This window comes from Salmo salar, chromosome ssa17, assembly GCF_905237065.1.
Source record: "Salmo salar chromosome ssa17, Ssal_v3.1, whole genome shotgun sequence".
Taxonomy (NCBI): domain Eukaryota; kingdom Metazoa; phylum Chordata; class Actinopteri; order Salmoniformes; family Salmonidae; genus Salmo; species Salmo salar.
In genome coordinates this window covers 5,292,635-5,304,914 of record NC_059458.1, presented here as the reverse complement: position 1 = coordinate 5,304,914, position 12,280 = coordinate 5,292,635, and positions in this window count along the sequence as shown.

The following is a 12,280-nucleotide window of genomic DNA, read 5'->3' as shown; positions in this document are numbered from 1 at the left end:
ATGTTTGAAAAATTTAAGTTTTTGCATTTTTTAGGTATTTGAATATCGCGCCACGGGATTACACTGGCTGTTGAGTAGGTGGGACGCTCGATATCATTCAGCTTTTTCCCGGGCTCTGAGAGCCTATGGGAGCCGTAGGAAGTGTCACGTTACAGCAACGATCCTCAGTCTTCAATAAAAAGAGCCAAGATGAACAACAACTTGTCAGACAGGCCACTTCCTGTTCAGAATCTTCTCAGGTTTTTGCCTGCCATATGAGTTCTGTTATACTCACAGACACCATTCAAACAGTTTTAGAAACTTTAGGGTGTTTTCTATCCAAAGCCAATAATTATATGCATATTCTAGTTTCTGGGCAGTAGTAATAACCAGATTAAATCGGGTATGTTTTTTATCCGGCCGTGTAAATACTGCCCCCTACCCCCAACAGGTTAAGTCGGCGTACTGTAACCGGAATGAATGTGGATTGATGTAGGTATAACAAATGTATGCAATCTACTAGGTACGGAATACCAGTTGCGAATGTGGTTATTAAGTCGGCGTACTGTAACCGGAATGAATGTGGATTGATGTAGGTATAACAAATGTATGTAATGTACTAGGTACTGGGTGCCAAGTTTGAATGTGGTTATTGAGTCAGGGACCAGTAACAAGAATGTATGAAGATTGATTGAGAATCAATCGTGGGAATGAAGTACATTAGGTATTAAGTCGGCGTACTAATACCAAGTTTGAATGACCTGCGGGTAATAAAAGAGGTGTAACGGCTGTCTGAAGTAGTAGACCAAGGTGCAGCGTTGAATTTGTTCATCTTTTATTTTAGATGAAAAAAGGTACTTCACAAAGAAACACAGACGACAGCCAAACAGTCCTGTCAGGTATCCTAACACACTAAACAGAAAACATCTACCCACAAAACCCAAAGGAAAACATGCTGCCTAAGTATGACTCCCAATCAGCAACAACGATGTACAGCTGTTCCTGATTGGGAGCCATACCCGGCCAAAACAAAGCAATCCCCAACATAGAAATACAGACATAGAATGCCCACCCAAATCACACCCTGACCAAACCTAAATAGAGACATAAAAAGGCTCTCTCAGGTCAGGGCGTGACAAGAGGTCCGGGACCTGAGTTATACTGAGGAAACAATCGTGCGAATGTATTACATTGGGTATTAAGTCGGCGTACTAATACCAAGTTTAAATGACCTGCGGGTAAATAGGAGGTCGGGGACCTGAGTTATATCATTTAGTGCTGAGAAAATAAATAACGTTAGGAACGTACGTTAGGGATGTAAGCTTAACATTAGATTACCATAGACTGAAATTGAATATGACCAACCAAGAGACCGAGAGGGTGCTGAAAGCATTGAAGTCAACACTAGAAATTAATGGGGGTAAAGACAAAAAGGAGTGGAAAAGAAGGGAAGAAAAATTATATAAGGAATAGATAAAAGAAGGTAGTATTAATGCACCCAATGGACTCCCAGTCGACGGGGAGCCCGGTAGAATATTGGAAATGCTAAAATGAAAAAAACAGACAAAACCTGCTCCGAGTGGAAACAGGAGGGAGAACCGCGTAAAGGTAAATTTAAAGAAGCAATGGAGAAGGATAAATTAAAGGAGCGGATAGGTAATTGCGATAGAATTGTAACCACCGAAAGGTGTTTATTTTTATGCTAAAAGAGTTATAAGAAGTATTTTATAAATTTGGAGATATACATGGTATTTTTAAAAAGTCTTGGACATTTCATAAGAGTGAAGCCGGAAGAGAGAAAAAGTTGTAACATTGGTTTTAATCTTACGATAGAGGTAAGGCAGAAAGATGTTTGAAAAGAGGTAATGTTTTTCCCTACAGGTTAAAAGAGGAGAGTTGGTTGTGAGCACTGGACTATATGTGGCTGGAAGCGATTCTGGTCTGAATAATGGAACCGTAAAAGTTTTGTGATAAATTCTGGTTATTGATTCGTGGTTTGATTGTTTAGTAACACCAGTGAATTGAACGGGAAGTGAATGTATGCTAACATTATAATGTTTCCATTGCATGGAACAATGTGAAGTCTGTAAAGTGAATTGCAGGTTGACTTCATTTTATTTTTACAGGGAAGGTGCACATTAAACACAGTTGTGTGTATAATGGCAGGGTATTCCTAGCAAACAGATTTGGCCTGTTTGCAGACAAACTGAAGGGGTTTTAAAGGTTTTAAGCAAGCTTGGGTTAAATTAGTAAAATAGTATGTTAAATATGGGAGTTTCATAGATTGGAAGTACAGTATTGTATCCAAGGGTAGTGTATGTTCAATTAAAGTACACAGAACCATCGAGGAAGTACAGTGGAATTATTATTAAGTTTGGTTTGTAGTTAACGTTTGGGTTTCTGAATCGGTGTAAAATAGGGAAAGATGACCAAATGTTTGTGGTTATTTTATGGAAAAGGGAGCGTTAGCTTTCTTTGGAAAAATTCCTAGGGACAGGATATCTTAAAGGGGTATACACACATGGCATTTTGGAAGTTTTATTTTCTGAGTTTTAATTAAACACGTGAATTATTTGAATAAGGGAAGTTCCGGGAACCTGGGATACAAAATGTAGATAAAGTTCTTAGCTTTCATTTGTCTAATGTAGTAAGGAACACGGTTCTGAAAGGGTGGTATGACTTTTGACCGCTCTGGTGACTTTTCCTTTGAGGTCTGATCAGCCGCATTGAAAAGCCATTTGGATAGTGAATTTAAGGTCAATTGTGATACTGACTTTAATAATATCTTTTTTTAGGCCTGTCCAGAATGTCGCTAGTTCGGCATGACCGGAGTCACCGTTTTTGGATCACAAAAATAATAATAAAAATCTGCAATTTTTTATGAAAATGGTTTTAAAAAGTTATTTTAGGCCTTTCCAGAATTTTGCTAGTTCAGCATAACCGGAGTCACCATTTTTGTGTCACAAAAATTAAAATAAAATCTGCACTCTTTTGTTAAAATGGTTTTAAAATCTTTTTTTAGACCTGTCCAGAATGTTGCTAGTTCGGCATGACCGGAATCATTGTTTTTGGGTGACAAAAATAAAAAATCTGCAAATTTTTGTGAAACTGGTTTTAAAATATCTTTTTAGGCCTGTCCAGAATGTAGCTAGTTCGGCATGACCGGAGTCACCGTTTTTGTGTCACAAAAATGAAAATAAAAAAATCTGCGCTTTTTTGTGAAAATGGTTTTAAAATCTTTTTTTTAGGCCTGTCCAGAATGTCGCTAGTTCGGCATGACCGGAGTCACCAATTTTGGGTCACGAAAATGAAGAAATAAAAATCAGGACATTTTTTTCGAAAATGGTTTTAATATCGTTTTTTAGGCCTATCCAGAATGTCGCTAGTTCGGCATGACCGGAGTCACCACTTTTGGATAACGAAAATGAAGAAATAAAAATCTGGAATTTTTTGTGAAAATGGTTTTAATATCATACATGAAGGGAACTCTAGTGCGCCAGCTGTGTTGTTAGTGAGAAAGTGCATGTTGCAAATGTACGCTCCCTTACTAGATGTCCGACTACGTCCGATAAATCCGCGGACGGCGTCGGGCCACTCACAGGGACCGGATCTTCCAGGAAGTCATCGAACGGAGTCTCTTGGACCTTCCGTTTCCGTTTAATAAAATATTCAAATTTTGGTAATTTCTTTGCAGTTCCGGATTATTCCACGGGAAGGCGAATGGAATCATATTGCAAACGTAACATATATCACCAATCACAACACGGCTTTTTACATTTACATTTACATTTAAGTCATTTAGCAGACGCTCTTATCCAGAGCGACTTACAAAATGGTGCATTCACCTTATGATATCCAGTGGAATAACCACTTTACAATAGTGCATCTAAATCTTTTAAGGGGGGGGGGTTAGAAGGATTACTTTATCCTATCCTAGGTATTCCTTAAAGAGGTGGGGTTTCAGGTGTCTCCGGAAGGTGGTGATTGACTCCGCTGTCCTGGCGTCGTGAGGGAGCTTGTTCCACCATTGGGGTGCCAGAGCAGCGAACAGTTTTGACTGGGCTGAGCGGGAACTGTGCTTCCTCAGAGGTAGGGGGGCCAGCAGGCCAGTGGTGGATGAACGCAGTGCCCTTGTTTGGGTGTAGGGCCTGATCAGAGCCTGAAGGTATGGAGGTGCCGTTCCCTTCACAGCTCCGTAGGCAATCACCATGGTCTTGTAGCGGATGCGAGCTTCAACTGGAAGCCAGTGGAGAGAGCGGAGGAGCGGGGTGACGTGAGAGAACTTGGGAAGGTTGAACACCAGACGGGCTGCGGCGTTCTGGATGAGTTGTAGGGGTTTAATGGCACAGGCAGGGAGCCCAGCCAACAGCGAGTTGCAGTAATCCAGACGGGAGATGACAAGTGCCTGGATTAGGACCTGCGCCGCTTCCTGTGTGAGGCAGGGTCGTACTCTGCGAATGTTGTAGAGCATGAACCTACAGGATCGGGTCACCGCCTTGATGTTAGTGGAGAACGACAGGGTGTTGTCCAGGATCACGCCAAGGTTCTTAGCACTCTGGGAGGAGGACACAAGGGAGTTGTCAACCGTGATGGCGAGATCATGGAAGGGGCAGTCCTTCCCCGGGAGGAAGAGCAGCTCCGTCTTGCCGAGGTTCAGCTTGAGCTGGTGATCCGTCATCCACACTGATATGTCTGACACACATGCAGAGATGCGATTCGCCGCCTGGTTATCAGAAGGGGGAAAGGAGAAGATTAATTGTGTGTCGTCTGCATAGCAATGATAGGAGAGACCATGTGAGGATATGACAGAGCCAAGTGACTTGGTGTATAGCGAGAATAGGAGAGGGCCTAGAACAGAGCCCTGGGGGACACCAGTGGTTTTTCTCCTAAACAGAAAATAATTTGAAGACGAAACTCGGTCTGTGTGGGTTTGGCATAATGGGCAGTTGGCCCTGAACAGGATGGAGTCGAGGCCTCGACGCTTTTCGAGTTAAGGGCTATTTTTCTGGGATTGAAAGTCAAACAGGAAAATAGAGTGCTGATTTGACCGCTTCACATCAAACTACATGAGCCTACGGTGTCAGGAGAAAAGGAACCATGCATTTACCAATGTTCATTTCAGAGAAATTGTACAATGACACATTGGTGATATTCAACAATAGGAGGGTTTTTTTTCAAAAGAGTTACATATCCAGTTGCAGCGTGTTCAGATGAGTCCGTTAAGGTGGGTTTCGGAGCTCTGCGAGATTTCTGTGATTTTCTGTGATTTTCTGAAACAACACACACTTGTTCAACCCTCTGTAAATAAGTCAGTTCTTAACAGAAACACTTAAAACTCAATATTATATAAGAGCCTAACGTTCAGCTTCCTGTGTCAACCAGAAGTGCCTTAAAATGGTGTCATAGGGGCTGTTTTGAAGGGTTAAAAAGGTCAGATCTTTCCACAACTTCATATGTGTGACTTGGCAACCCTCATGAACTGTAAATCAGTCATTTATCCTATCAGATGTCAAAGAAAAGCTCTCTCACACACACACACAGCAAGGACGGAGTGACACAGTGCGGTGCTTAAAGACACAAAGAGCCTGCAATGGCATTACCATTATCTCTAGGCTGAGACGAGTTCAACGAGATGCCCCGCTTGACCGTAGGTCGTTCGGTCTGAGCGCAGCGACCGTGAGAAAACTAGGCCCAAAATGATGCCTGCACCAATTTAGCAAGTGCTTTTGGGTGACAGTGAGAGAACCGTTAGGGTTAGAAGCACAATTCAACCTCAGGAGCGTTCCTTGACCCTGTGGCATTAACCTGTTAGGGCTAGGAAGCAGCATTTGCACGTCTGGATAAAAAAAATGTACCCGATTTAATCTGGTTACTAATCCTACCCAGTAACTAGAATATGCATATACTTATTATATATGGATAGAAAACACTCTAAAGTTTCTAAAACTGTTTGAATGGTGTCTGTGAGTATAACAGAACTCATTTGGCAGGCAAAACCCTGAGACATTTTCTGACAGGAAGTGGATACCTGATGTGTTGTATTACCTTTAAACCTATCCCATTGAAAAACACAGGGGCTGAGGAATATTTTGGCACTTCCTATTGCTTCCACTAGATGTCACCAGCCTTTACAAAGTGTTTTGAGTCTTCTGGAGGGAGATCTGACCGAACAAGAGCCATGGAACGATGATGTCCCATTAGACACCTGGCGCGCGAGTTCATGTTGGGTACCCTCGTTCCAATACGTTATAAAAGAGTATGCATTCGTCCACCTTGAATATTATTCATGTTCTGGTTAAAAAAGGCCCTAATGATTTATGCTATACAACGTTTGACATGTTTGAACGAACGTAAATATATTTTTTCCCCTCGTTCATGACGAAAGTCCGGCTGGCTTAGATCATGTGCTAACAAGACGGAGATTTTTGGACATAAATGATGAGCTTTTTTGAACAAAACTACATTCGTTATGGACCTGTGATACCTGGAAGTGACATCTGATGAAGAGAATCAAAGGTAATGGATTATTTACATAGTATTTTCGATTTTAGATCTCCCCAACATGACGTCTAGTCTGTATCGCAATGCGTATTTTTCTGGGCGCAGTGCTCAGATTATTGCAAAGTGTGATTTCCCAGTAAGGTTATTTTTAAATCTGGCAAGTTGATTGCGTTCAAGAGATGTAAATCTATAATTCTTTAAATGACAATATAATATTTGACCAATGTTTTCTAATTTTAATTATTTAATTTGTGACGCTGACTTGACTGCCGGTTATTGGAGGGAAACGATTTCCTCAACATCAATGCCATAGTAAAACGCTGTTTTTGGATATAAAAATGAACTTGATAGAACTAAAAATGCATGCATTGTCTAACATAATGTCCTAGGAGTGTCATCTGATGGAGATTGTAAAAGGTTAGTGCATCATTTTAGCTGGTTTTATGGTTTTGGTGACCCTGTCTTTGACTTGACAAAACATTACACACAACTCTTGTAAATGTACTGTCCTAACATACTCTAAATTTATGCTTTCGCCGTAAAACCTTTTTGAAATCGTAAAACGTGGTTAGATTAAGGAGATGTTTATCTTTCAAAGGGTGTAAAATAGTTGTATGTTTGAAAAATTTGAATTTTGACATTTATTTGGATTCAAATTTGCCGCTCTTGAAATGCACCTGCTGTTGATGGAGTGCACCACGGGTGGCACGCTAGCGTCCCACCTAGCCCATAGAGGTTAACTCTTCACAGTGAAAAGAAGGTGTTTAGATCAAACAGTGTGCAATGACTTCTCTCCCCATAGGAATACATTGACAATTCTCCTAAATTCAACCTGAAGTCTATGTGGGTTATGAATGCCTTATGAACCTGTCTTCTATAACAATCCATCAGGCTACTGTGAGGGCTACCTGTGTCGATTTTAAGGTTCCTGGAGCAACCGGAAGTTGTTAAAATCACCCTAGAGCTATTGTCATATAAGCAACCTGCAGATAGTGAAAATCACGCAACTCAACCATGTGTCATTCAGTCAATTCTTAAGGTAGAGACTTCATATTCAGGATTCTGTTTATGTCTACCCCAAAGACAACGTGTGTTGAGTAAGAGCTTCCTGTGACAACCGGAAGATGTTAAAAACAGCCTAAAGCTATTGTCATATGGCCACCTGCACATAGTGAAAATCACGCAACTCAACCATGTGTCATTCAGTCAATTCTTAAGGTAGAGGCTTCATATTCAGGATTCTGTTAATGACTACCCCAAAGACAACGTGTGTTGAGTAAGAGCTTCCTGTGACAACCGGAAGTTGTTAAAAACAGCCTAGAGCTATTGTCATTTAACCTGCACATAGTGAAAATCACGCAACTCAACCATCTGTCATTCAGTCAATTCTTAAGGTAGAGACTTCATATTCAGGATTCTGTTTATGTCTACCCCAAAGACAACGTGTGTCGAGCAAGAGCTTCCTGTGACAACCGGAAGTGGTTAAAAACAGCCTAGAGCTATTGTCATATAACCTGCACATAGTGAAAATCACGCAACTTAACCATCTGTCATTCAGTCAATTCTTAAGGTAGAGACTTCATATTCAGGATTCTGTTTATGTCTACCCCAAAGACAACGTGTGTCGAGCAAGAGCTTCCTCTGACAACCGGAAGTTGTTAAAAACAGCCTAGAGCTATTGTCATATGGCCAACCAGCAGATAGTGAAAATCACACAACTCAACCATGTGCCATTCAGTCAATTCTTAAGGTAGAGACTTCATATTCAGGATTCTGTATATGCCTACCCCAAAGACAACGTGTGTCTATTCTAAAAACTAAAACACACACACACAATTTGGCCATAGGGACATAGTGTGGGGCTTAGAGGCTTATACCGCCTTCAATAGTTATTTTCGTTCAAACGATTCAAGAACCGTCAGACCTAGAGCTCCGAAATTTTAGAAACCTGTTTTAGAGCTCAAGTCAATAGTGCACGGTGATTTATGTGGCTCTAGAAGGTTCTCAGATTGAAAAACCGCCTCATGCATTTGCAATATGTTCAATTCATTTTGAATATCACGGACATGGCGACATGTAGAAATGTCCCAGAGTCGCAAGACTAGGTGCATTGAAACCGCCTCGGCCCATAGAGACGGACCCCAATGTCTCTGTCCGATAGCTCATTCAGGCACCCCGTAGTAACGCCCTGAAAAAGTGGATTTTCAGCACCAATTAAGGCCATTGCTCGGGCACCGAATGACCTATCGAGCCGAAACTTGGGATTCGGGGTCGCCTCACATAGGCCTACACATATTGTCTGAGCTGGACCCGCAGCTATAACGTAACTATGTGATTTATGGTTTTTTATGGTTAAAATTGAAAGCACTGTGAATTATGGGCCTTCTCTGACATATGTTATAGTTGGCTTCTATACGAGTTGGAAAAAGTTGATTTGGTGTCAGATGGTATCAGTTTGGTGTCAGAATGACATCTAATTGACTGATGGACGCTGACTGCTGGGTGACGAGCAATGGAGAGGAACCACAGTCACTGCCCGGCCATCCCGAGTTCATCGGGCCAGACAATTATGCATTTCTGCAGTATTTTTGAGAATGCCTAAATTCGTGATGCTAAATGCCCATTGAATCATATTGCAAACGTAAAGTGCAATATTGCAAACGTAACGTGCATTTGCAATATGATTCAACAGCAAAAAATATCACCAAAGTTGACATGATGAAATCAACACAATGAGCGATAGAGAGGAACCACAGTCACTGCACGGCCAACCCCAGTTCATTGGGATAGTCAATTATGCATTTCTGCAGGGTTTTTGAGCATGCCAAATTCGTGATGTTGAGGCCCATTGAAACATATTGCAAATGCGCATCCATGCACATGGAAATTTGGGGTGTTACAAATTGGCAATTGCCATCGGAAAATTGCCATATGATTTGCACGGAGATGGACCGCTTTCGGTGGTATTTACAATCGTGTGTATGATTCGTGCTATGCCAATATGTTCCCATGTTATTTTGTCCAAATCAGGGGGGGTTTCCCTTACTAGCGACATTCTGGACTGGCCTAAAAAAAAGATTTTAGAACCATTTTCACAAAAAGAGTAGATTTTTTTTTTTCATTTTCGTGACACAAAAACAGTGACTCCGGTCATGCCGAACTAGCGACATTCTGAACAGGGCGAAAAAAAACATTTTAAAACCATTTTCACAAAAAATTGCAGATTTCTATTTTTGTCACCAAAAACGATGACTCCGATCATGCCGAACGAGCGACATTCTGGACAGGCCTAAAACAACATTTTAAAACCATTTTCACAAAAAATTGCAGATTTCTATTTTTGTCACCAAAAACGATGACTCCGATCATGCCGAACTAGCGACATTCTGGACAGGCCTAAAACAACATTTTAAAACCATTTTCACAAAAAATTGCAGATTTCTATTTTTGTCACCAAAAACGATGACCCCGGTCATGCCGAACTAGCGACATTCTGGACAGGCCTAAAACAACATTTTAAAACCATTTTCACAAAAAATTGCAGATTTCTATTTTTGTCACCAAAAACGATGACTCCGATCATGCCGAACTAGCGACATTCTGGACAGGCCTAAAACAACATTTTAAAACCATTTTCACAAAAAATTGCAGATTTCTATTTTTGTCACCAAAAACGATGACTCCGATCATGCCGAACTAGCGACATTCTGGACAGGCCTAAAAAACATTTTAAAACCATTTTCACAAAAAATTGCAGATTTCTATTTTTGTCACCAAAAACGATGACACCGATCATGCCGAAAAAGCGACATTCTGGACAGGCCTAAAAAAAAAATTCCAAAAAAATGTCACAAAAAATTGCTGATTTTTTTTTTTTTCATTTTCGTGACACAAAAACAGTGACTCCGGTCAGGCCAAACTAGCGACATTCTGGACAGGCTTAAAAAAAACATTTAAAAACCATTTTCACGAAAAATTGCAGATTTCTATTTTTGTCAACAAAAACGATGACTCCGATCATGCCGAATTAGAGACATTCTTGACAGGCCTAAAAAAACATTTTAAAACCATTTTCACAAAAATGCGCAGATTTATTTTTTTTCATTTTCGTGACACAAAAACAGTGACTCCGGTCATGCCGAACTAGCGACATTCTGGACAGGCCTAAAAAAAAACATTTTAAAACCATTTTCACAAAAAATTGCAGATTTCTATTTTGTCCCTAACAACGATGACTCCGATCATGCCAAAAAAGCGACATTCTGGACAGGCCAAAAAAACATTTTAAAACCATTTTCACAAAAAATTGCAGATTTCTATTTTTGTCACCAAAAACGATGACTCCGATCATGCCGAACTAGCGACATTTTGGACAGGCCTAAAAAAAACATTTTAGAACCATTTTCACAAAAAAAGCTCAGATTTTTTTTTTCATTTTTTGACACAAAAACAGTGACCCCGGTCATGCCGAACTATCGACATTCTGGACAGGCCTAAAAAAAACATTTTAAAACCATTTTCATAAAAAATTGCAGATATTTTTTTTCATTTTCGGGACACAAAAACGGTGACCCCGGTCATGCCGAACTAGCGACATTCTGGACAGGCCTAAAAAATAAAATTAAAACCATTTCCACAAAAAATTGCAGATTTCTATTTTTGTCACCAAAAACGATGACTCCGATCATGCCGAACTAGCGACATTTTGGACAGGCCTAAAAAAAACATTTTAGAACCATTTTCACAAAAAATTGCAGATATTTTTTTTTCATTTTCGTGACACAAAAACAGTGACCCCGGTCATGCCGAACTATCGACATTCTGGACAGGCCTATAAAAAACATTTTAAAACCATTTTCACAAAAAATTGCAGATATTTTTTTTTCATTTTCGTGACACAAAAACAGTGACCCCGGTCATGCCGAACTATCGACATTCTGGACAGGCCTAAAAAACATTTTAAAACCATTTTCACAAAAAATTGCAGATATTTTTTTTTCATTTTCTTTACACAAAAACAGTGACCCCGGTCATGCCGAACTAGCGACATTCTGGACAGGCCTAAAAAAACATTTTAAAACCATTTTCACAAAAAATTGCAGATTTCTATTTTGTCCCTAAAAACGATAACTCCGATCATGCCGAAAAAGCGACATTCTGGACAGGCCTAAAAAAAAAATTTAAAACCATTTTCACAAAAAATTGCAGATTTCTATTTTGTCGCTAAAAACGATGATTCCGAACATGCCAAAAAAGCGACATTCTGGACAGGCCTAAAAAAACATTTTAAAACCATTTCACAAAAAATTGCAGATTTTTTTTTCATTTTAGTGACACAAAAACAGTGACCCCGGTCATGCCGAACTAGCGACATTCTGGACAGGCCTAAAAAAAACATTTTAAAACCATTTTCATAAAAAATTGCAGATATTTTTTTTCATTTTCGGGACACAAAAACGGTGACCCCGGTCATGCCGAACTAGCGACATTCTGGACAGGCCTAAAAAATAAAATTAAAACCATTTCCACAAAAAATTGCAGATTTCTATTTTTGTCACCAAAAACGATGACTCCGATCATGCCGAACTAGCGACATTTTGGACAGGCCTAAAAAAAAACATTTTAGAACCATTTTCACAAAAAATTGCAGATATTTTTTTTTCATTTTCGTGACACAAAAACAGTGACCCCGGTCATGCCGAACTATCGACATTCTGGACAGGCCTAAAAAAAACATTTTAAAACCATTTTCACAAAAAATTGCAGATTTCTATTTTGTACCTAAAAACGATGACTCCGA